The 27,668-nt window shown below is 35.4% G+C and overlaps 1 protein-coding gene and 1 pseudogene across 4 annotated transcripts in view; both read left to right on the top strand.

The window, feature by feature from the left end:
• The window catches only part of MIPOL1 (mirror-image polydactyly 1), a 305,508-nt gene that overhangs the window by 160,258 nt on the left and 117,582 nt on the right, over nt 1-27,668 (top strand). The gene's annotated exons all lie outside the window — the stretch shown is intronic.
• On the top strand, nt 10,556-13,083 carry LOC309818487 (eukaryotic translation initiation factor 2 subunit 3-like; annotated as a pseudogene). Its single transcript has 2 exons — nt 10,556-10,663; nt 12,534-13,083. The product of its transcript is annotated as a eukaryotic translation initiation factor 2 subunit 3-like (transcript).

Below are 27,668 nucleotides of genomic sequence, written 5' to 3'. Positions count from 1 at the left end.
TTGTTGGAGGTGATATACCTCTGTGGCCTCAGGTCTGACAAATCAGAATGTCAGATTCCCTTGGCCACAGCAGTGGCTCCAGAAACAGGCACCTGTACCACTTGAAGCCAATGATTCCAGGCCTGTTTTCTCTATATTGTTATGGATTTAATGTAAACAAATACCAAATATGTCATAAAGATCTTTCTCTATATATAAATACAAATCTGCATCATCCATTTGTTGGCTCTGTAGATCCCTGTGCTTGATACATAGCATGTAATTTTCTGTCTTCTATTTAGAATATTTTGATTCCAACTGTTCAATATCATAAGCAAAACTTTGAAAAGTAGTCTTGCATGTACATCTTTGTCTTAGAGCATAAGTGACCATACAGTGGGAAGTATAGTGGCAGGAAATTACTTGAGAAGGGAGAGGATGATACCAGATCTTGTGCAGGTTGCAGTTCACATCACTGAAGTGTATGAGAGTTTTCAGAGGTCAGACTTACAAGAAAAGAAATAAATGAAACAATAGTAAATTCCAACATTTCTCTGTTCGTGCACAAAAATAAGTGGTTCACAAAGGAGACTAAGAAGGAATAGTCAGAACGATAAAAGGATTACAAAGAGATTGTGTTATCGTAGATTCAGAATAGAATAAAGTTCTGTGACAGGGGTAGTTCACAGTGTCAAATGCTACAGAGAGGTCAAATAAAATCACAAGTGTCCATTTGATCTGACAGTTAGGAAGGCAGTGGTAGCTTTGTAGTTGCAGTTTCAGTTCAGTGGTTCCGGTGGTAACCTTGAATCTAGTAAATTGTATAGGTAATGAAAAGTTTAAAAGTGGGAGAGAGGTAGATTATTTTTTAGGAGCTTTTCTGTGAAGTAAAAGTGTAAGGGTTAGGGGCTCCCCTGGTGGCGCAGTGGTTGAGAGTCCGCCTGCCAATGCAGGGGACGCGGGTTCGTGCCCTGGTCTGGGAAGATCCCACATGCCGCGGAACGTCTGGACCCATGAGCCATGGCCGCTGAGCCTGCGCATCCGGAGCCTGTGCTCCGCAACGGGAGAGGCCACAACAGTGAGAGGCCCGTGCACCGCAAAAAAAAAAAAAAAAAAAGTGTAAGGGTTACAGTGTAATGTGAATGTGACCTGGAGGAAGATTTTAAGATGGAGAGAATAATAGCTAACATATGCTTAACCATTCTTCTTTTATAAGAAATCTGATGCGTGCCTCTCTAGTCCAAAGGTATCTAGTTATGACCTGTTTAGCCTGTCAAAAAGATTGATACGTCTGATGATAATTTAATAATTTGGAATTGGGAAACTGAGAGAGAACAGGACAGTGAGCTTTGAATGCTGAACCAAACGATCCCAAGGTAGGCTTAGGGCCAGGTAGACTGCTGTAGGCCATGAGTACTCTGAAGTTATGAATCAGCCAATTGGAAAAGTTGGGGCCAATATATTAAAAAACACAAAATTCTGAACAAGGGAGATGGAGAGAAATTCTATCCTGGTTCCTAATAGCATTCTGTTCCCGTGCCAGGCTTTGTTTTCCACATGATAAAGTTTTTCTTTCTTTATAAAAAGCAAGACTCTCAGCTAGACCAGGTTTACAGTCTTTGCATACCAAATGGGGAATTGCTGTGACAGCATTCATTATAGGCTCTCTGAAATGAACAATTACATTAAAGGGTGGCTCTGTGGATTACTGCACCAGGTATAGCCAAATCATTGAAGCCTGTGTAAGTTCATCAGGTACACCAAGATACAATAAAACTGATGAGGTTCAGATGAAACAACTGTGAACTATTACCCCTTACATAAAAGGAATACTGAATTACACGTGGGAAACTTCTATGGAGATTATCAGTGGCAAACCCCAAACGTAATACTTGTGAATACTTGCATTTAATTGCTCCTAACATTGGTTACTAATATTTTTTTAATTTTGACTTTCATAGTACTATTTTAGGAATTTAGATATTATTTTGATAAATAATGATAGAAATATAAAATTACATTTCATGCTTTCCTCCTGTTTTATACATTTTGTAATAATGCTAAAAAATTAATCAACGGGAAGATCCCACATGCCGCGGAGTGGCTGGGCCCGTGAGCCATGGCCGCTGAGCCTGCGTGTCCGGAGCCTGTGCTCTGCAACGGGAGAGGCCACAGCGGTGAGAGGCCCGCATACTGCAAAAAAAAAATAAAAATAAAGAAATGAAAAATTAATCAAAATGACTACTTGAATGAAGACATACACCTTCAATAGGAGACAGTTTTAGGCACACCAGGCAGATTCACCATTATGTGAGCTGACTTTAGATAGATCCTGGAATTTTTCTCCAGTCTTTGTATCATCTGGTCTTTGGACCTAGTATTTCCTCTGACTGAAATGCTCTGCATCATCTGTTGCCTTACTTCCTTTGTCCAGATAATATCTACTCATCCTGCCTTCAGTTTGGCCAGAGTCCTCTCTTGTCTCTGGCCAAACTGGAGAGAGATTTGTGTTAGAATGAAATTGTTTTAATAACAAAATAAGTACTGATGTGAAAAGAAATGTAATATGTGAGAAACTCTCAGTGCTCCCAGGACTTCTTCCTAAGTCTTTCCTAGGTCTGCCCACATCAGCAGTCCTACCTTCCCCTTGTCTTATGCTCTCACCTCATTATCTCCTCTCTTTTTTTCCTGACCTATTGGTCTTTGGTATTATGGTGGCCAAGAAGGTATAAAAGAGCAGAGTCCATGATACATTGTTGGAAATAGTACCCTGGGAACCTTTAAAGACAATAAAGGTCCACTCTATTGGTTGTTAGGTAGTGAGTATAGGTTAATGGTTCTTAACAGAGGCATGTATCAGAATCATGAAAAGAATGTTTACAAAATAATAAATCTGGGCCTGACCCAAAGCATAGTGAATTGGAATATATTGCACTGAATTTGGAACCTTACTGGTGTAGACTTGGTGTTTAGACATAAAATAGGGGCAAAATATTTCCCCAACCTTCTTTAGGCCTATGGAATTTTTGTTTCTGAAAATAATAACATTTGTTTTCTACCAGTTGTGCTTTTTAATTTTAGTTCTGTTTAATTTTCTAATTGATTTCTGGATTGGGCTGATATCAGTATTTTTGTGGTATCATCAGTTTTATGTCTTTTATAAAGTTCTTTGTTGGTATTTTAGGGATAAGCTGGATGAGGCTACACAGAGATTGCTGGCCAAATGAAAATTTTCTCTTTCATTTTTAGCATTTCCAGCAACCAAATTCTATACAAGGTTGTACCTCATAGTGATTTGGAATAAATGACATATTAAAATCTCTTGTGAACTCCAGTGTAGTAATACTGTGAAAAGTGTAGTGCAAAATCCAGATGGTTATTTAAAATACTATGAAATTTAATTTGATGGATTTTTTAATATTGCATGTTCTTTCTAAAGTAAAATATATATATTTTTAAAACTTTAGATTATCAAATACAATTAATTTACTTTGACTACTAAGTAAAAATATTTCTGATTTCAGACATGATGATAGAAAGCAGTCAAGTCCTTCATTAGAGATTACATAAAATTCTCAATAAAAGTAACTATATTTAACAGTGTAGTTTTCTGTACCAAGCAAATCCTTATTGTAGTAGCATTTTTGACTTGAGTGGTTTTTAGACACATAGTTTTTAGTAATTCATCTACAGAACTTTGGCATAATTAATTTATTTAGAAAACTAACATTTGACATAAATTGTCATAGCTATAGTATGTCTTCTGTATCAAAATGACTTCATTCTGTTGTTCAGTGTTGGTTAGTTTTTCTGTTATGTTGATGCATTAAAGCAGATATTAAATTTTATCATTAATTCAGTGCCTGGTCTCTCATCAAATCCCCTTAATTACAAATTGACTCCAAGGATTAGACAGCATGGATTTTAATTTTAACTGAAACAAAAAAGGCATCTTGAAAAATCACTCTTGCCTAGTGACTCGTAGACACATTTTAAAAGATCCTATAATTTATTGCTTAGTATTTAAAGTTCAATACAATACAAAATATACCACCAACATTTTTATTATCTTATATTCATATTAAATATGTGTTTTAAAATATATTTCATAGTCTTGAAAAAACTCGAGTATTTTTAGATAAATAGCAGCCTCAGGAGTTCTGATAACTTGTAACCCTTTCTTTAGAAAACGTTAACTTTGAATCTTGCACAACCATAATTGTATCTGAATGACATTTATATTTTCTTGTATTTCTGCTTCCTTAATAATTTCACAAAATCATACAGTGTGATTTTATATACCCCATAGAAGTCTTCCCAGTATATTCCAATATTCTATTTCCAGTACTGTATTATTTGCAGTTTATGACTATTTCATTAAATCTTCACTTCCTTTTGATACTTGCTATATTAAGTCCAGAATCATTTTTGTGCATTTTACTTTGAAGATATATGAACTTTTCTGTCCTTTCTAAAAGGGCCAGTTTTTAAAATTAAATTTTTATACATAATTATTCATTTTAAATAGTAGAATGACTATTCGTTTTTACTAGAATAAGAGGATGATGAAATTAAGTCATGATCACTGATCAAAAAGTACATATGTCCCCTGTATTTTTGTTGCATTATATGGTGATCAGGTTTTAACTCTGAGTTGCCTCTTAAAAAATTCACTTATTCTTCTGAAAAGTTTCTGGAATCTAACTTGTGTTAGTAGTCACTTACTTTGACTTTTATCTAGATCCATAAGTTTTCAAGTAATCACTTTACTTTAGAAAGACCAAGAAATAATTACTAATAAACTCTAAGTATTCTAAGGTAAATCATGTGTTTTTTTAATAAATTCTGTTGTCAATTACCTTTACCTTTTGAGAGGTTGTAAAATATAAGTAATAATGTTCTTTCCAGTTAAGTGGATATTGTATATCTTACATTTTTGTAAATTGATTTTTAAATAGTATTCCATTGTGGGCTTTTGTGCTGTTGCTGTTAAACTGGGTTTTTATATGCTGAAAGGTAGCATCCAAATGAGCTCAGCTCATCATGGAAAAAATAAATTGCCTAGAAACAGATTGTTTACGTAATATTAGATGATAATATAAACCAACAAAAGCAGGAAATTAACTTCTAAGGCTGACACACTGCCCTTTCCTTGCTCCTTTGTGCTTGTAGGTATCATGTATGTGTTGTGATACCAAAGTACAGCGGACTTAGTTCAGAACTGTCAAACATAATTCTAAATTTCTTTACTTTGTTGGTTTATGTCACAACTTCATATTATTATTTTGTCCCTTAATGCTGTATAATGTCCTTCACATGTGAGATGAAGCAATACATGCGTGAATTGGAACAAGATGGAAAAGTTTATTTGCTTTTCTCTCATTTACAGTTGATTGCCTCTGATTAGCCAATATCGTGCAGCTCTGATGTAGTTCTTTAAATTTTGAAAAAAGGTAATACAAGAAAAAATTATAACATATCTGAGGAAATTTTTGAAAAATGTATGTACTAATTAAAAACGTTATTCACTCTTAATTTTTATTCCTGTTGATTACTTTTTATTTTATCATTTTCTTGTCGTCTTGAAAGGCAAGTATCTCTCTTTACAAAATAACTTCGGGCAATGAGAAACTACTAGTGTTTTATTATGAATACTCAAATACACAAGTATGATTTCACAGAGCAGTTATAATATGAATTGCAGAAAGGAATTATATGTGGAATTCTGAGGGTACGGCTAAACCTCTCAGAATATCCCCCAAGATTTACTTGGACTGATAGAAAGTTGGCCATTCTTTTAACAGCACCTGTTTCTTGATGATTACAGTAAAATGTACATAATTCATTCACTTGGTTTTTATATTCAGTAGTTATGTAATAACTCATCAACTGTTAATGAGTGTTATCTTTGCTTTGGGGGGCTCTTTTATAGTATTATTTGGGGACTTTTTATACTAATGATACTTCACTATTAGGAAATTGGTTTGTTTTATGAATATGAGTTCCATCTCTGTAGCAGTTTGGAAATTATTTTGCTTTCTATTTTTCTCTGTAAACAATTTCTACCCCTATTTAGGTATTCATTAGCACAGTTTTCTAAAGGAGAATTACATATTTTCAAGCTTTGAATTTTTCTTAATCTAAATCTTTCCTTGCATTGTAACCAAAGGTACTTGACTGCTTTTTCTAAAAAGGATTCTTATTTATTTCTGATTTGTATGTTAAACCTTATAGAAGATCAGATACTTTCTGTAAAAATTATACAACAGAACAAGCTATCTAAGTGTGGTCAAACAAAAGATTTTGCTCTCAGAAACTAAAGTACTATAAAATATGGTGGTAGAGGGGGGTGTAAAGTTGGGGGTGGTAGTAATTCTTTACGAAATTCTGCTTTTGTTTTATGCAAGTACTGTTTAATTGGCTAGATTTAAAAGTAGTGAAAAACTGATCTATTTGCTAGAGGTTTGCAAAACAATACTTTAAGCTCTTACTTGTTTTGAGGTGTTGAAAGGTGAAACATTTGACATTTTCTTTTCGGGCATTGCTTTAAAAAACAGAGGGCGGGAAAGAGGCGTTGCCACATCAGAGTTAAGGGTGTTTGTGGTTGTCCGTGACAGCAGCTCTAGTTTTAAAACACCTGTGTTTACTTTCCAGCTTTTCAGAGTCTGCCTGAAAGTGGCCTAAGAATGGCACAGGCCTTCATGATGGCTGGGGTTTTTTATAATACAGAGAAAGAACTAAACTTTATACTTCAGTTTTCTGTTGCAATCATTTAATTAGTTTATACATTTTATCTCTTCATATACTTACATGTGTACATAAGATAATGCATTATTTACATAATCTATAGATTATAATATATAATTACTTTTATAGATATGTTTTGCTTTTTGTTCACTGATTGGAAAAAGGCTGGTGAGAAACTTCAGTATATTGTACAGATGTATTTTCATTCACAATATAAAGAAGTTACTGAAAAAAATGAAAATTCAATACCTTTTCAGAGAGAAATGAATGTGGTCTAACATGTATTACATTATTTTGTTAATTTATTATCTTTAGTGGTTTGGATATAGGTTGATGTTTCAACTTGCCTGTCATTGCTTCGCTTGTCATTGTTTGCAATTTAGGGACATGTGCTTTTTAAATAATTATTTTGTACATTTTTTATTATTTTATAATATTCAAATGATACTTACATATTATATAAACTTTATTATTCTCAAAATTGAGGTATTCTTACCTATGACAGTTCAGTTTAACAAAGTTTAGTTTTTATTGATTTATTTGTTTCAGTATTTTTTTGTTTTCAGACCTCTTATAGACTGAAGCCAGATGTCATATACTCAGTGATGCATTCCTGTAATATTCAAATTCTTGATTATATAACAAGACATTTCCATGATAGTACAGTTAATGTCAAGCCTCCTTGGTGTATAAAAGAAATAATTCTATCTTTTGGTAAGAGATAGGTGCTCTTTATTTCTCCATATAACTAGTTTTTAACATTTTATGTATTTAAACCCTTTTGAGAAGCAAATGCCGGTTTTGAAGCTTTTCCCTTAAAAAACACACATGCACAGAAATTTGTTTATAGTTTCAAGGAGTTTATTACCCTCCCAACCCCATCCATGTGCCCCAGGGTAAGACCCTATTCTAGGTCTTATTTTCTTTAGATAGTTGTTAATTCTTTAGATAGTTGTATAGACAGTTGTTAACCTAGTATATCGGAGAATCACCAAGTCAAATAAAGTATTAAGTGCTTAGTACAAATCACCATGTTAGGAATTGAAAAACATAAAGCAGACATTGATTTTACCAGCTTTAAATATAAATAGTATTTTAACAATATACTTCAAATCCTATGATGGCTACACATTGTCAGTGTGCTAATCTCAGCACCTCAGGGAATTTGAAATAAAAATTATAATTACCTCATTTTTCTAGACAGAAGCAATTGACAATATACCTATTATATTATTGAAAGATAAAGGCAATTAATATTATTACATAAAAGCTGCAAAAAAGATGATATTCTACTTCAAAAATGGAATCATTTTGGTGTAGGCATCCATCTAGGTGGATAATGCTCAGCTACAGACAGTATCCTAAAGGAATTATGTGTAATAATAATGTGTATCACCTGGAAGATAATGAAAACTTGAGGAAAATAACTGATAATTAAGTTGTTAAAATATGAAAGAATTCAGAAGAAGACAATTTTAAATGTTTGAAACAGAGGAAAAGCAGCAGAATTAAGTGGCATAAGTTATATAACAACTAAAATATTTTAATAAGGATTTATAATAATACTTTATTGTATATGATTTAACTTGAATCAGAAAAACTATTTTGATCAAATGAAACTGCTGAGATAAAGAATAATTTTATTTAAAATCTTCCATTTTTTTCTTTTCTGTGACTACTAATGAGGAAGTAAAAGGGAGAAAAGATTCTCTTAGTGCGGTGAGTACATTTGTTCCCAGAAACTGTCAGATTGCTTAACTTAACTCTTGAAACTTGATACAGAATTTCCATTGGGTGTATCAATTTTGTCCTGGTGGCAGCTCTTGTTAGATAGTAGTATATATCTCTGACGTAAGTTTCAGTGTAATTCATGTGTAGTCGCTTTTTGTGTTCTATAAGATTTATAATTCTTTAATAAAAATTTTATGTGTGTATCTGTCTCAAGCACACTTTCAACTTCCTTAGTTGTAAGACCATAATTCTCTATACATACGCAGCATTTTCCTGAGTCTTGAGCTATCAGTCCTATGTTTGGAATGTATTTATTATAAAGCATTGGGTGTTTTAAAATTCATATTTCTCTAAAACTAATATTTTCCCATATAACTTTAAGGGGAAATGGGAAAACGTTAAGATCCAAAAAATATTCTAAAAATTAAATGAGACAAGATAAGATAATTGAAACAAGAGAGAAAGCCAAAGATATGGCTTGTAACTGTGCAAATGTATGATAATGTAACTTGGAGAATTACATATTATTTCATGTCCAATTTTGAGTAAGTGTGAACAGAAAAAATACTAAATCAGTGATCAGGAAAATCTTTAAGTAACAACTCTGAAACAATGTAACACCTTAAGAAACTTTGTTGGACTCTCAGGATTAAAAATAAAACGCGTTAATCAGCATTATTGGAGAACCATGTTTTTTATTTAAAAGAAAGCTGAGTCATTAAGCACCTTAAGTCCTTTAATTCAACCAATACTGACTATCTTTCAAAAATATATTAATATATTTGCTTACCATAGTAAACCTAATATAATTGTATCAGATATGGCTTGCTTGTTTCAAGGATCAGAAAATCATGCCCAAAATTTAAAAAAAAAAAAAAAACAACTTATTTTTCAAATAACTGAAAGATCAAGGATATGGCTAACTTCCAGAGATTACTTTTTGTTCAGTTGTTAACTGTAATTTTAGTCAACTTTATTGAGGTATCATTTAAATACAATAAATTGCATCCATCATAGGGGTATACAGTTCAGTGAATTTTTTTTTTAATATGGCCATTTCTTTTTTTAAATTAATTTATTTTTTTTTGGCTGTGTTGGGTCTTCGTTTCTGTGCGAGGGCTTTCTCTAGTTACGGCGAGCGGGGGCCACTGTTCATCGCGGTACGCACGCCTCTCACTGTCGCGGCCTCTCTTGTTGCAGAGCACAGGCTCCAGACGCGCAGGCTCAGTAATTGTGGCTCATGGGCCCAGTTGCTCCACGGCATGCGGGATCTTCCCAGACCAGGGCTCGAACCCGTGTCCCCTGCATTGGCAGGCAGATTCTCAACCACTGAGCCACCAGGGAAGCCCCCAGTTAAGTGAATTTTGACAGATATGTGTCCATCATAATAAAGATACAGAGCATTTCAGTCATCCCAACGAAAAGATGGTTCTGCTTTCCAATCTATCCATCCCTCCACCCCTGGCCCCAGTAATCCCTGATCTGCTTTTTGTCACTATAAATTCATTTGCATTTTCTAGAAGGTTATATTAATAGAATCGTATAATATGTACTCTTTTGTATCTGGCTTCTTTCAGCATGATGATTTTGAAATTCATCCATGTTGCATGTATCAGTAGTTCATTCCTTTTTTCAACTTCAGGAAAGTCTTGCTCTCTGAAGTTTTATTCCATCTCTGGATTTTGTTTGTTTTCCTCTGTATACTAACTTAATTTTCAGGTTATATGGAGCTAGAAACTTCAGCCTTTATGCTTCTCAGTTGAAGTCTAAAAGGGAAAAGCAAATTATCAAAAATAGAAATCCTGGAATTGGGGCTAGCTAACTTGGCTTGGACTAATAGGGATCATGTGCTTATTTACTTATCTCTGAAATGATTGTTGTGGCCAAAGGAATGAAATATACTGACTGCCTTAGGACAATCCAGGTCTATCCCTAAAGCTAGATTGTGGGTGGGGAAGGAGAGTGTGATGGTTAATTTTATGTGTCAGTTTGCCCAGGTATTTAGCTAAGCATTATTTCTGGATATGTCTCCAGATAAGATTAACATATGAATTGTTGAACTCAGTAAAGCAGATTGCCCTCCCCAATGTGGGCGAGCATGATCCAATCCATTGAGGGCCTGAATAGAACAAATGGCAGAAGAAAGGAGAATTTGTTCCTTCTCTGCCTATTTGAGCTGGGACATCAGTCTTCTCCTACACTTGGAGTAGGATTTGCATTATCAGCTACCATAGTTCTTAGGCCTTCAGACTCAGGCTGGGACTTACAACATTGACTCCCCTGTTCCTCAGGCCTTCAGACTCAGACTGAACTACACCATAAGTTTTCCTGGATGTCCAATTTGCAGATGGCAGATCATGGGACTTCTTAGAACCCTATTGGTTCAGTTTTTCTGGAGAATCCTGACTAATACAGATGGGTTTCCAAAAGAAATTTGAAATATTATTTTGCCAGAAGAACTAAGAAAGAATGAAGCATAATAAAACAAACCAAAGACAGATTTCTACTTTAATAACATGACTAAAAATTTATGCAGGCATGTAGTAAAACTGCATTCAGTTTCTATTCCTTACCTTTTCAACTCTTAAAGAAAAGAAGATAAGCACAAATTTAACATATATGCATATGCATACACATATATGCATATGTGTATATACATTCATATATTTATGCATACTCTTACATACATATTGTGACTAATCACATGGTCTACATGGAATAGATCCGTGTTTTTTAAGTTGAATTCCTTGACAGTCTGGAAATCTAGGTCTTTATTCTGTTTTTCATCAATTTTTATGGTATATATTCCATGTTGTGTCTTCTGGCCCTTGATTTTTTATTCTTGAGAATCATTTATTCACAAAAATTCAGTGTGTTTTGAAATAAAAGGCTTTAGCTTCTGCTTCTGGGTGGGATCAAGTGGTTTACAACATTCCAGCACTCCTTTCAAGAACAACTGAGAAAAATAATTTATTTAAAGGGATCAGAGAGCTGTTGGGGGCAATGAGAACAAAATTGCTCCAGACAGTGGTAGCAAAAAATCTGAAAGGAGAACTGATTTCTTTAGTCACTTTTACCCTGTAGGCATTCACTGATTATCTGTACATAGAAATCTGAAAATTCCAGCCTTATACTCATGGAGGGTCACTGCTAGGACACAGAAAAACCAGCAGTTTTTTGGTGGTGATGTTGAGGGAAGGGGAATTCAAGTGCCTTCACTACATTTAGTAGTGCCTTCAGGACATCTGAGGCTGTACAGGTTAGGAGATTAAAAACATAAACAGAAGGTCTCTGAGAATCAGGATGGACTTCACTGCTGTTTTACGAGAACCAAAGGCTACAGACTGGCATTTACAACTGTACCATTCTTGTTTGAATTAATGTGATCACCTCCTACTCCATCTGCCTGGCATAAGTAAGGCTGAACCTCCAGAATAAATAATGTCTGAAATCTCTACCATTATTTTACAAGTAATTACAGGCATTCAGTTGAAAATTACTAGGCACAAAAAAAGATAAGACTACGTGACCAAAACCAAGAGAAATGCACATTATATAAAACACCTCAAAGTTGATCCAGATATTAGATGGAGTTAGATGGACAAGGACTTAATAATAGCAATGCAATCCCTATCAAATTACCAATGGCATTTTTCACAGAATTAGAACAAAACATTTTACAATATGTATGGAAACACTAAAGCCCACAAATAGCCAAAGCAATCTTGAGAAAGAAAAATGGAACTGGAGGAATCTGACTCCCTGACCTCAGACTATACTACAAAGCTACAGTCATCAAAACAGTATGGTACTGGCACAAAAACAGAAATATAGATCAATAGAACAGATAGAAAGTCTGGTGATAAACCCATGTCCCTATGGTCACCTAATCTATGACAAAGAAGGCAAAAATACACAATGGAGAGTGCTCGCTTTGGCAGCACATATACTAAAATTGGAACGATACAGAGAAGATTAGCATGGACCCTGCGCAAGGATGACACACAAATTCATGAAACGTTCCATATTTTTTTGTGTTGTCCCACATATTTTGATTACTCACTTACACTTTTCAGGTGGGCCAGGAGATAGCAGTCAGACCTGGTATTGTTTCCAAAGATAGCAAAGGAAAACTCATGTGTAAACCAATCTTTTCCAAAATTGTATCACTTTTTATGGAACACAGTGATCTTCAGTATGCTGCTCCAGGGGATCTTATTGGAGCTGGAACAAAAATTGACCCCACTTTGTGCCAGGCTGACAGAATGGTGGAGCAGGTGCTTGGTGCAGTTGGAGCTTTACCTGAGATCTTCACAGAATTGGAAATTTCCTATTTCCTACTTAGATGACTTCTTGGTGTATGCACAGAAGGAGACAAAAAAGCAGCAAAGGTGCAAAAGCTGTCTAAGAATGAAGTGCTTATGTTGAACATAGGGTCCCTTTCAACAAGAGGAAGAATTAGTGCAATCAAGGCTGATTTGGGTAAAATAGTTCTCACTAATGCTGTGTGCACAGAAGTAGGAGAAAAAATAGCCCTTAGCTGAAGAGCTGAGAAACACTGGCATTTAATTGTTGGGGTCAGATAAGAAGAGAAGTAACATCAAGCCAACAGTAGATGATGACTGAAGATTATCAGTTAAATAATACATTTGGATGAAGTTAAAATTTCTCTTAACAACCTAGAGGTATAATTTCAGAGCAATACTGGGGATACAGTTCATTACATTAGTAGAAATGTAAGGTTGTTTTCATTTTCTTCTGATGAAAATTACCCTCTACTACTAAAGTAAATAATAGGGTCTATAATAAATGTCAGAATTGGCAGATTGATGGATTTAATCCACATTTTAGCAGTAATTGATCATTAACAGTGTTACATTTGTGCATCAATTCATGTTTGAAATGAAACTGCTGTTATAACCAGCCTTTGCTATAGCATACATACCACTGACGCTGTTTGAAAAAAAGTTTTTCTCTTATTAAAAAAACAAAAAAATATATATATATATACACACACACACAATGGAGAAAAGACAGTCTCTTCAACACCTGGTGCTGGGAAAACTGGACAGCTACATGTAAAAGAATGAAATTAGAACATTCGCTAACACCATACACAAAAATAAACTCAAAATGGATTAAAGACCTAAGTGTAAGGCCGGATACTATAAAACTCTTAGAGGAAAACATAGAACACTCTTTGACATAAATCACAGCAAAATCTTTTTCAGTCCGCCTCCCAGAGTAAAGGAAATAAAAACAAAAATAAACAAATGGAACCTAAGTAAACTTAAAACCTTTTGCACAGCAAAAGAAGCCATAAACAAAATGAAAAGAAAACCCTCAGAATGGGAGAAAATATTTGCAGATGAAGCATCTGACAAGGGATTAATCTCCAAAATGTACAAACAGCTCATGCAGCTCAGTATCAAAAAACAATCCAATCCAAAAAATGGGCAGAAGATCTAAATAGACAGTTCTCCAAAGAAGACGTACAGATGGCTAAAAAAGCACATGAAAAGATGCTCAACATCACTAATTATTAGAGAAATGCAAATGAAAACTACAATTAGGTATCACTTCACACCAGTCAGAATGGTCATCATCAAAAAAACCTACAAACAATAACTGCTGGAGAGGGTGTGAAGAAAAGGAACCCTTCTGCACTATTGGAGGGAATGTAAATTGGTGCAGCCACTATGGAGAACAGTATGGAGTTTCCTTAAAAAACTAAAAATAGAGCTACCATATGATCCAGCAATCCTACTCCTGGGCATGTATCTGGAGAAAACCATAATTTGAAAAGATACATGCACCCCAATGTTCATTGCAGCACTAGTTACAATAGCCAGGACATGGGAGCATCCTAAATGTCCATCAACAGAAGAATGGATAAAGATGTGGCACATATATACAATGGAATATTACTCAGCCATAAAAAAGAATGAAATAATGGCATGTGCAGCAACATGGATGGACCTAGAGATTGTCATACTGAGTGAAGTTAAGTCAGACAGAGAAAGGCAAATGTCATATGATATTGCTTATATGTGGAATCTAAAAAAGGTATAAATGAACTTATCTACAAAACAGAAATAGAGTTACAGGTGTAGAAAACAAACTTATGGTTGCCAGGGGATAAGGGGGGGAGGGATAAATTGGAAAAAGATATAATAGCTATGATTAAAATATTCAAAAGATAGAGAAAATGAAAGAGAAAGCAGATAGATTAAGTATTTCTCCAGAAAATTGGAACCTCTGTAAAAGGATCAATTGGAAATTCTAGAGCTGAAGAATACAATATCTGAAATTGCAAGCTTATTAGATTGGTTTAGGTGCAGAAGACAAGATTAGTAAACTAAATAACAGATTGACAATAAATTTTTTAATTGAAGCACAGAGATACAAAGAAATTTGGGTGAGAAAAAAATGTATCTGAGAAGACAGGTGAAATTTAAATAGCCCAGTATATGTGTAATTGGAGTCAATGAAGGAGATGAGGAAAACAGTGGCACAGAAGCAATAGTTGAAGAGATAACAACCAAGATTTTTCCAAAACTGATGGAATACTTTCAAACCACAAATTCATGAAGTTCTAAGAATTTCCAGCAGGATAAATAAATGAAAACCACACATAGACACAACATAGTAAAAGTTATGAACTTCAGAGAGAAGGAGAAAAATCTTAAAAGCAGACTAAGGAAAATGGTTTGTTCAAAGAACAACAATAAGACTGACTGCTGCCTTCTCAATATAAATAATGGAAGCCAGAAGAGAGTAGAATGACATAATTAAAGCTCTGGAAAAAGTTGCCAATGTAGAATTCTATGCCCAGTTTAATATCTTTCAAAGTGAAAGGACAAAAACTTAGAGAATTCGTCACTTGCATGTCTGCATTGAAAGAAATAGTAAATGGAGTTCTTCAGGTAAATGGAAAACAATACCAAACATAAAAACAGAAATGTAGGAAGGAATGAAGAGCAACCAAAAGGATAAGTGTACTGAGAAACATTAAAATATTGACTTAATGTAGCCTATTCAACAACAACAACAATAATGTCTTCTGAGGTTTAAAATGTATTTATAACTAAAATGCATGGCAAAAATAACCCTAATGCGAGGAGGCATGTAATGTACTCAAAATGTCTAAGCATCACTGATAAAAGTAACTGTTCATATTAGTTAAAATTCAGGAAAACAAGTTAGAAAAGTTAGAATCTCTAAGATAACCATGAAAAAGGATGTTAAACAATGCATGCTTAGGAACAACAATGAAATCAAAGCAGAAATTTAAAAATACCTTGAGACAAATGACAATGAAAACACAACCATACAAAATCTATGCGATGCAACAAAAGCAGTTCTTAGAGGAAAGTTCATGGCAATACAGACCTTCCTTAAAAAACAAGAAAAATCTCAAATGAACAACCTAAGCTACCACTTAAAAGAATTAGAAAAAGAAGAACAAACAAAACCTAAAGTCAGCTGAAGGAAGGAAATAATAATGATCAGAGAGGAAACATGGTATACTTAGGAACTACTAAAGGAGGTTGGTGGTATGATAGAATATATTGAATGATCCAAAAGATGATAAAGGAGAGAAAAAGAATGCAAAAAATGGATCAGATGGAAACCAAGATTAAAATTGTAAACATAATTGTAATAAGGGTAATGTGCTAAATGAAAAGGACAAATATTCTAATTAAAAAACAGAGATTGGGGCTTCCCTGGTGGCGCAGTGGTTGAGAATCTGCCTGCCAATGCAGGGGACACGGGTTCGAGCCCTGGTCTGGGAAGATCCCACATGCCGCGGAGGAACTGGGCCCGTGAGCCACAATTACTGAGCCTGCGCGTCTGGAGCCTGTGCTCCGCAACAAGAGAGGCCGCGATAGTGAGAGGCCCATGCACCACAATGAAGAGTGGCCCCCACTTGCCACAACTAGAGAAAGCCCTCACACAGAAATGAAGACCCAACACAGCCATAAATTAATTAATTAATTAATTAAAAGAAAAAAACAGATTGTCAGACTATGTAATAAAACAAAACCCAGCTGTGTACTGCTTATAAGAAATACACCTTAAATTATAATGGTACAAAAAGCTGAAAGTCAAGAGTGACAAAAGAAACATTATGCAGGTGTTAAAATAAAGCTGAGGTATTTATATTCATAGCAAACAAAGTGGACTTTAAGAAGCGTTATATTAGAAATAAAGGATATCTAACATTGATAAATATAAAGAAGATATAATAATTCTAAATCTATAAACCCAGTAGTAGTTTCAGAATATATAAGGTGAAAATTGATGGAACTGAAAGGAGAAATAGACAGATTTACAATCATGTGGTAGATTTTAACACATCTTTCTCAGTAATTGATAGAATAAATAAAATCAGAAAGGATATAGAAGATTTCAACAATATAGTTAACCACCTGATACACACACACACACACACACACACACACACACACACACACACACAGTGGGGGCAGGGGGGAGTTAGAGAGAGAGAGAACTTTGCAACTCAAACAGACCATAGAGGGAAAGCGATATACTTAAAATGTATTTATTAGAAAAGCAAAAAGGCTGAAAGTGAATATTCTAAGATTCTACCTCAGGAAGCTAGAATAAGAACAGCTGAATGGCAATGAACCTGGCAGTCAAGAACTTATGGGAAGAGCATTTGGGGGTAGGGGAGTTGATAAAATAAACATTCTGAGGCAGGAATATACATGATATAGTGAGTAAATAGGAAGAAATTCAAAATGGCTGGAACACAGTGAGTGAGGGGGGAATAGATATATGAAATTAGATCTGAAACTTAAGCTGGATCTCTTTTTTGCAGATGATCATGATCTTATACATAGAAAACCCTAAAGAGTCCACCAAAACACCATTAGAGCTAATAAGTCAACAGAGTAACAAAATTCTAACGATGAGCAATCTCAAAAGGAAATTATGAAAACAATTCCATTTATAATAGCATCAAAAAGAATAAAATACTGAGTATTTAACTTAACCAAGGAGAGGAAAGACTTGTACAATGAAAGCTACAAAAGAAAACTGATGAAAGACATTAAAGAAGACATATATAAATGGAAACACATCCCATATTCATGGATTAGAAAACTTAATATTGTTAAAGAATACTACCCTGTAGGGTAGATAGCTAGTGGGAAGCAGCCGCATGGCACAGGGATATCGGCTCGGTGCTTTGTGACCGCCTGGAGGGGTGGGATAGGGAGGGTGGGAGGGAGGGAGACGCAAGAGGGAAGAGATATGGGAACATATGTATATGTATAACTGATTCACTTTGTTATAAAGCAGAAACTAACACACCATTGTAAAGCAATTATACCCCAATAAAGATGTTAAAAAAAAAAAAAAAGAATACTACCCAGAACAACCTACAGAGTCAATGAAAAATCCCTATCAAAATCCCAATAACACTTGTTGCAGGAATAGAAAAACTCATCCTAAAATTCGTATGGAATCTCAAGGGACCCTTATAGTCAAAACAATCTTGAAAAAGAAAGTACTCAAAATTCCTGATTTCAAAACTTACTACAGAGCTGTAGTAATCAAAACACTGTGTTACTGGCACAAAGACAGACATATAGACCAATAGAGTAGAATAAAAGAGCCCAGAAATAAACCACATATATATATATAATCAAATGAATTTGGACACCGGTGCCAAGACCATTCAGTGGGGAAAGGACAGTATTTTCAATAAATGATTATGGGAAAACTGAATATCCACACCCAAAAGAATGAAGTTGGACCCTTACCTAACACCACTTATAAAAATTAAGTCAAAATGGACCAAAGACCTAAATATAACAGCTAAAATCATAAAATTTTTAGAAGAAAACATAGGGCAAAAGCTTCATGTCATTGAATTTGGCGATAATTTCTTGGATATGAATCTAAAAAACATAGGTACCAAAGAAAAAATTGATAAGTTGGATTTCATTAAAATTTTATTTAATTGTTCATCAAAAGACAATACCAACAGTGTAAAAAGACAGTGCATAGAATGGGAGAAAATATTTGCAAATCATATATTGATGATTAATAAGGAATTAATATCCAGAATATAGAGAGAACTTCTAAAACTCAACAGCAAAAAACCAAAACAACCCAATTAAAAAAAGGGCAAGGACTTGAATAACCATTTCTCCAAAGAAGGTATACAAATAACCAATAAGCACATGAAAAGATACTCAGCATCACTAATCATTAGGTAAATGCAAGTCAAAACGACAATGATACACTCCCTCACACTCATTAGGATGGCTACTATCAAAAAAAAAAAAGACAAAATAATAAGTGTTGGTGAGGATGTGGAGAAATTGGAACACTTGTGCACTGTTAGTGGGAATGTGAAATTGTTCAGTCGCTGTGGAAAACAGTATGGTATTCCTCAAAAAATCAAATAAAACTACCATATGATCAAGCAATTCCACTTCAGGGTATGTAGCCAGAATAATTGAAAGCAGGGTCTCAAGAGATATTTTTATACCCATGTTCATAGAAGCATTATTCAAAATAGGTAAAATGTGGAAGCAGCCCAAGTGTCCATGGATAAGCAAAATGTGGTGAATACATGCAATTGAATATTATTCACCCCTAAAAAGGAAGGAAATTCTGACACATGCTGCAACATGAATGAACCTTGAGGACATTATGGTAAATGAAATAAGCCAGTCACAAAAAGACAAATACTTTATGATTCCACTTAGATGAGATACTTAGAGTAGTCAAAATCATAACGGAGTAGAATGGTTGCCAGGGGCTTGGGGGCGGAGGGAAATAGAGAGTTATTATTTAATGGGCATAGAGTTTCCGTTTTACATAATGTAAAAAATTATGGATATGGATGGTGGTGATGATTGCAGAACATTATGAATATGTTTAATACCACTGAACTGTACACTTAAAATAGTTAAGACAATAAATTTTGTTATGTGTATTTTACCACATTTGGTAACTTGGGGGAATAAAAGGTAAGCTGGAACTTTATTATGTTTTTAAAGTGACTTCTACATTGATAAGACTTTGGATTTTATGATAAGTGTGTATCCGTGGTGTTTAATAGCAAATGAGAGACATAATTTAAGGTTTAAGAAGATCATGCTGGCTACTACTATGTGTAATAGCGTTTGTAAAGGGTATGAATAGAAGCAGGGAGAACCATTAGGATACTATTATATTAGCTTAGATGAGAGATGATAGTGGCTTAATTAGGGTGTTAAGAAGTAGAAAGAGTAGATGGGTTCAAGACAACGGCTGAAAGTACTTTTATGTTTGCATTCTGTGTTTGGATATCATAGTGACGGTGATTGTGTTCATTGGTGGGGGGTGCTTGGGGGAGTAACTTAAAGGAAAGAGAAGATTCAAGGATCAGTGTTCTGATTTTAGGCTGGGCAAATAGTAGTATTGCAGTTGAGGTAGGAAAGATGAGAAGAGATAGGGTAGAACTCAAAGTTTTCGTTGGGCTATGTTAGTTTTCACTTTAGTCACTTTGAATATACCACGGTAGCAGTTAGGTACAGACATTTGGGGTTCTCAGAGAGGAAGCCAGGGTGGGGGATGTAAATTTTTAGAATCATCTATATACATGGTTAATAGACCATGGGTCTAGATTAGAGTATTAAGGGAAGAATACAGATAGAGAAGAGGAACAAGATGAAGCCCCGTGTCATTCTAACATATTTGAGGTGAAGGAGAGGAGAGAAAAGGAAGAGCAAAGGAGAGTAGGAAGAAACACAGGAGAGTGGAGCAGCTAGGAAATCAAGGAAATTTTCAAGTCAGAGAGGGATATGGTCAACTCTTTCAATTGCTGTATAGTCCATCTAGTGAAATGAAGAAAAATACTTTTCGCTGGATTTGACTGTGCGGAGATTTATATGGTGACCTCAGTAGGAGCATTTTCAGTGGGGCAATGGGTATAAATGCTCTGGGGGAGTAAGCTGAAGAAAAAATGTGTAATGAGAAAGTAAAGATAATGTAAACAAGTATCAGTTTGCTGTATAACTGAACAGATGGAGTGGTAGTTAAAGGGAGACCTTTGTCAAAGGAGGATACATCTGAAATATAGAAAAAAAATAGTGTAGGAAGGATATGTATTCATACACGTAACCAGTTTGAATGTTGTTTTCACCTTAACTTTTCATATTTTGTTGGAAGCAAACCTCAGTTTGTGAGGTTGAATGAATGAATGAATGAAAGGTGAGAAAGTAGAGATAATATCATGGGCTATTTTTCATCCTCTCACTTTAAAACATAAGGTACATATCCTTAGCTCTGCCCACAGTAAGCTTATGTCAGAACCTAACAACCTATCAAAACTTCTTTCCAACTCTTTAGGCCTCAGAGGACTAAGGTCTCACCCTCATTTCTCGAGTAAAATAGAGCTGTGGATTACTAACCTCATTCACCTTTATTTCCCCCAGAGATGCATTGCCAAAAGAAAAATGTACAATCTCAATTTCTTCACCTTTTTCCTTTCTTTAACTGTTTATTATCTATAACAACTTAATAGTAAAAATCATTGGAAGTGGATTAAGATGCTCCTGCCTCATGCCAAAATCTGCAGTAATGGTTGGACCTTGACTGTAATTCTTTGTGATAAATTAAGGAGTTTGATGTTAGTTTTGTTCCATTAATTTGTGATTTAAGAAAGGACTTTTTAGGTATCCAGGATGTCCTAGTGCTTTGTCCAACATTATCGTTAGAAATACATTTAAAATCTACATGAAGGGGACTTCCCTGGAGGTCCAGTGGTTAAGACTTCAGTTTCCAATGCAGGCGGTGCAGGTTTGATCCCTGGTCGGGGAGCTAATATCCCTCATGCCTGGGGCCAAAAAACCCAAAATATAAAACAGAAGCAATATTGTAACAAAGTCAATAAAGACTTAAAAAATAAAACAGAAGCTGTACTGTAACAAATTCAATAAAGACTTTAAAAATGGTCCACATCAGGGCTTCCCTGGTGGCGCAGTGGTTGAGAGTCCGCCTGCCAATGCAGGGGACGTGGGTTCGTGCTCCCGTCCGGGAGGATCCCACATGCTGCGGAGCGGCTGGACCCGTGAGCCGTGGCCGCTGGGCCTGCGCGTTCGCAGCCTGTGCTCCACAACAGGAGAGGCCACAGCAGTGAGAGGCCCGTGTACCGCAAAAAAAAAAAAAAAAAAAAAAAAGGTCCACATCAAAAACATCTTTAAAAAATATAATAAAATCTACATAAAAATATGTTTAGTTAATTATAGAATTTTGTGAATGTTTGGAAACTTGGAATCTTGGAATTTTTTACCTGAATATCTTGCATCAAATAGATCAAATACAATGTGATAAATCGATATTTTGTTCCCAGTTTCCAAAATTGCATGTAACGTAGTGAGGGAATGTTAATAAGTGTGTTGAAAAGCAGTCTTCCCCAGAAAATAAGTTTGCATACTTATTAAACAAGATTAAACAAATTTCTTTGTGGGATTTCTCAAAGTCTTTAATTTTCTAATGTTCTTTGTTCATTTCTAAAAGAGATTTAAAGTACAGCAGGGGCACTTATATGACCAAGGGATCCTTTGTTCCCTTAGCACAAGTTAACATCGGTTGCAAGTTTCCTGTCACTCAGTTTGGGAAATTGTGGCATAAGCGAGGTTCAAATGTGGTCTGAATTATAGATCCATCACAAATTTGTCACCATTATGTTATTGCGGTGAAATCAAAGTATATACAGTACAATTTCTTCATTCTTAATCCTAAACTGCTATAAAAAATAATTACCCAGTTGAGCCAATTGCTGTGATTGTGGCTTTATCTTCAAGCTTAATTTTGTCCTCAGTGCCCCTTAGCGATTCTTTTAGCATGATCTCTACAACAACCGTTTCTAACTTCCACTATTCTTTTAGAGGTCTTAATTCCAGTGTTCTTCCTCTTTCTTGTCTGAGAAGATAAACTTGCATCTTACTACACAGAGAAAATGGGTCTAGTAAGAATGATCTCTCAACCTCATCCTTATTTGCTTTCCTAATGTCTCAGAGGAGGTGACATCCCTCCTTCTACTCAGAGCTATTCCATCTGCTGTGCTCTCAATCCTGTATTCTCTTGTTATAACAGCTGTTTCTAAATGATAGTCTGTGGATCAGCTGTGTATCAAAATTACCTGTAGAGTTTTTAAAAAATACAGATTCTGAAGCCCTCCCTCAGAGGATCTGATTCAGTAGGTCTGTGATAGGCCCTGAAAATCTGTTTTTAAAAAGTTCTCCAGGTGATTCTCATATGTAACCGGTTGTGGGGACCACTGATGGATGGAATTTTGATCTATTAGCTATTTTTTTAGTACTTTTGGTGGGACAAATGTTTTTGATTTTTAAGAATTCCAGTTAATCAGTTATTTTGTCTATGGACTGTGTTTTTGGCATCATCCTAAGAACTCTTTGCCTAATCCTAGGTCATAAAGATATTCTCCTACATTTTCTTCTAGAAGTTACATAGTTTTACATTTTACATTTAGACTTATCCATTTTGAGTTAACTTTTCTGTAACATGTGAGTTAACTTTTCTGTGACATGTAACATGTGACAGGTTGAAGTCTTTTTTTTTTCTTGTTTTTTGCATATGGATGTTTAATTGTTCCAACACCATTTGTTAAAGGACTCGACTCTCTCTGTTGAATTGCTTTGCACCTTTATCAAAAAAACAATTAACCGTATTTGTGTGGCTTCACTTCCGGACTAGCCAATCTGTTCTGTTGATCTGTCTGTCTATCCCTTCACCAATACCAGGCTGTTTTGATTTCTGTGGCTTTATAGGAAGTCTTAAAATTAAATAGTGTGATTACTCCAACTTTATTCTTCTTTTCAAAATTATTTTAGCTATTCTACTTTCCTTACCTTGTGTAAGTTTTTAAGTCAGCTTGTCTACATCTACAAGAAATCCTGCTGAGATTTTGCTAGGAATTGACCTATAGATCGATTCAAGTAGAATTGACATCTTTACTATTTTGAATATTACAGTCCATGAACACGATATGTGTCTCCATTTATGTCTTCTTTGATTTCTTTAATAGCAGTTGTCATTTTGAGCATACAGATCTTGTACAAGTTTTGTTAGATTTACACTTAAATATTTATTATCAATATTGTAAATAATATTGTTTTTAATTTTGTGTTTCCAGTTGTATATTGCCAGTCTACAGAAATAAAATTGATTTTGGTTTGTTTATCTTGTTTCCTGCAGCTTTGATGAACCCACTTATTAGTTCTAGGTTTTTGGGGTTTTGGGGTGTTTTTTAAGATTCCTTGGTATTTTCAACACAGGCAATCATTTATCTATAGATAGGGACTTTTTAATTTCTTCCTTTCACATGTGTATGTCTCTTCTTTCCTCTTTTTTCTTTATTGCACTGACTGGAACTCCCAGCAGTGTGTTGAATAAGAGTGGTGAGAGTGAACTTCATTGCCTTGTTCCCAATCTTGGGGAAAAGCATTCAGTCTTTCATCTTTAAGTATGTTGTTAGCTGTAATTTTCTGTAGATACTCTTTATCACAACAAAGACGTTCTGTAGAGTTTTTATCATGAATGGATGTTGAATTTTCTCAAAGGCTTTCTCAGCATCAGTTGAACACAGAAGTAGTTTGAACTCATGAATTCAAAATTGGATTCCAAATAAGTTACAGTTTGCTACAGAAATTGAGAAAGTCCTGTTTAACTTGTCTGCCTATAGTGGGTAGAATTGTGTCCTCCTAAAAAATCCTTAAATTCTAATCCCTGGTACCTATTAATGTGACCTTATTTGGAAATCAAATCTTTGCAAATGTAATCAAGTTAAAATGAGATTATAGGGCTTCCCTGGTCGTGCAGTGGTTGAGAGTCCGCCTGCTAATGCACGGGACACGGGTTCATGCCCCAGTCCGGGAAGATCCCACATGCCGCAGAGCGGCTAGGCCCGTGAGCCATGGCCGCTGAGCCTGCACGTCCGGAGCCTGTGCTCCACAACGGGAGAGGCCACAACAGTGAGAGGCCCGCATACCGCAAAAAAAAAAAAAAAAAAAAAAAAAAATGGGGTTATACTGCATGAAGGTGGACCCTAATCTAATGACTGGTGTCCTTATAAGAGGAAAATTTGGACACAGACTCAGAAGACACTGGAAAGAAAACCATGTGATGACAGAAGCAGAGATTGGAGTGATGTGTACACAAGCCAAGGGATGCTAAGGATTGCTGGCCACCACCAGAAGCCAGGAAAAAGGCAGAAAACAGATTCTCTCTCATAGTGTCTGGAAGAAAGCAATCCTACTGACACCTTGATTTTGAACTTCTGGCCTCAGAACTGTGAGAGAATAATTCTTGTGGTTTTAACCCACCTAATCTCTGGTAATTGGTTCCAGTAGTCCTAGGAAACTAATATAATGCTGCTTCCTGGTGACTTTGAGTTCTAAAACGGTTTTATTCCAAAAAATGGTCTTGTTTGTTTGTTTTTTGGTCATATAAGTATTTTTCACAACCTACACATAACATCAATCAACTCAGGTGGTCCACTCTTCCTTCTTTAGGCTCCTTATAGCTTTTTCAGTGGTCATGAAACAGTTTTAGAGAAAAGCATATAAATATCCTCATTGTGTTTCCAAATCATAGAAGGGCATTCTTTTTGTCCTGTACTTTGAAAATATGATTTTATTACAGGCCAGCCTTTTAATATCTTTTCTATGGCCAGCAACAGTGATAGCCATCATAGGCACATATCTAAGGAGGCTGTCTACCTCCATTTCTATAAAGTAAAAAATCTCATTAAATAATATTGCATGTTTTGGGAGAATCAAAAGTGAACAAAAACTTTCGTTATAAAAGCCTCAGTATCACGGGTAAACAGATCATACCCCTGTCTTAGAAGTATTGCATACAAGGTGTGCGGGACATTTGGCAGGTAAGATCTTTTCATTTTCTTTGGGAAGAAGTTTATAGACTGAAAAGAAACTGCCGAAATTTGCATTTACACTGTCTGCCTAATATCCAGATAAATGAGAAAAGTCTAGTTTATATTTGGACAAGATATCAACAATCTTTTGTTTTATGTTTTCCACGGTTTAAAACCCTCATAGAAATCAAGAAGACAATTTGAAACTCCCTTTGTCAAATGAAAGTACCTAGTAAGTAGGGGGGATGATTTTTGTTTCTCTGACTTGGCACATCACTTGACATGGTATAGAAAGCGTGATTGCCATTAAGTGCTGACAAAGTCAGCACTACACTGTAAGGGGCCAGCACAACTCATCAAAATCCTTTTTTGTTTATCCGTTGTTGCCGCCTCTGAGCCAAAATAGGTAATTTTACTCAGTTTCATAGAACAGTCAAGGAAACAAAACAATAGTTTGTGTCTGTTTTGTGTAGTATGCCCAGGCTAATGCAGCCTGATGTAATTTATTATTATTGGTGTGATTTGGGGAGGAAGAAAAACACAAAAAACCCTTTTGATTGATTTAGAAACACTTGCCTGTCTCACCCCAGACTTGGGAGATTCAGTTTCCGTATGTTCTTTCACATCTCCCTCTCCAGCATGTCCAACCCCAAATTCTCTCTGCATATCTTACAGTATGTTCTGTTTTGATTGTTTATCTGCCTAATCTACCTGTGCATGTGTCCTCTCGTTTAGCCTTCATTTTTGGTGATGTCTGGGTCATGCCAGCATTGGGATTGTCATTCTCATTTTCATTATCTGAACTCTTAGAAAGCATGTTCATAATATTCACTGTGTTAAACATTAAACTAGCACTATCTTGATACAAAGCACAACAATTACTGCACAGAGGAAGTCAGAGATGAACTGTTAACATTGACAATGTACTTTTGTTGAACTTAAGTTGCATCACTAGGAGTGATGCAATGATGAATGATCCATGATTGTGAACCACAAATCATGGTTGCTAAATTAGTGGCCAGAGAAAAAAACAGCAACTGCAGAGGAGAAGGCAGATAATTTTGCTGTGTCCGTCAGATACTAAAACCAGTATTGCTTTCAGCCCTATTTTTTGGACTACCATATGAGTTTGTACTACCCCCCTGCCAAACTTTGACACCCATTGCCAAAGATCAGAACTTTTTACATCCCGTGGAGGGGTTTCCCAAAATGGTTGGTCAGCCTGTGGACAACTCTGATGTCAGAGAGTGGACTCTTGAAAGTGAAGCAAAGGAGGTTGTACTTGGTATGATAGAAATAAGGCAGTTTTGATGATTTTTCCCTGAGGAATGACAAAATGTATGACTTGATAATACCAGAGTTGGAGGAAAGTAATCTCACAGGTTTTAATAGAGTTAACTAGGGCAGGTATAGGAAGGTAGGAAAGACTGGCTTGGAGGCTGTTGGAGTATTTCATGAATGAAGTGCATAAGTTCAAATTACTGGGACTGGAGGTCATTGATAAGGATAGGACAAAGTTCAGTGAACCCTGCAGGATCAATACTGACTCCCTATGGAGTCAATATTATGATCCAAAAGGAGGACTATTTGCCATTTGTACAAAAGGAAAACAAATACAACTTTTAAAAGTTTGAATGAATGATAGGAAAAGAAATGGTGGAATAAAAGTTGTTTTTGCCCTGAATACCAGAGCTCCAGTAGGCCCTCTTGTCTTGGAAAGAAGCTATCTCTGTCCAGTTAATGATCATGCCCTAAGAGAAACTTGCCAATCTGCCTAATGAAGAAACTACTTACTAAATCTTGCTCATCACCACTCTTCCAAATACACTGCTGTGGTTTTCAAATGTGCTGAGGGAACCCATATGGGCTGATATGAATAGGCTTGTGAGTCCACATGTAATTCAGAGAATTTGATTGCTGCATGGAGAAAGACCATATTCTACCACACAGTTGGCTCCAATTGAAGCTGTTTTAGTACAAGAAGAAAACTTAAAAATTAAAATAAAACTTCTTATGGAGGGTCAGATATTTTGAGGGAGTGATCAAAATAGACCAGCATTAAAAAAAAGATATCATAGGAGATTTGAACAACAGAATGATCAGGGACAAAAATCTAGTGATCTGGAGGAACAAAGGGAGAAAACAAAGAATTGGAGTGAAATGCTAGACAAAGAAAACCTGGTGTGTGGAAAACAGGAGTAACTCTAGAAGTGAAAGGAGTAGATGTAAGGGAAACCATATTCAAAGAAATAATAGATGAAAATTCACTTGAACCAAAGAAAAACTCAAG

The sequence above is a fragment of the Grampus griseus genome (assembly GCF_964374135.1).
Source record: "Grampus griseus genome assembly, chromosome: 2".
Lineage (NCBI taxonomy): Eukaryota > Metazoa > Chordata > Mammalia > Artiodactyla > Delphinidae > Grampus > Grampus griseus.
This window is presented reverse-complemented; position numbering and strand designations above follow the sequence as displayed.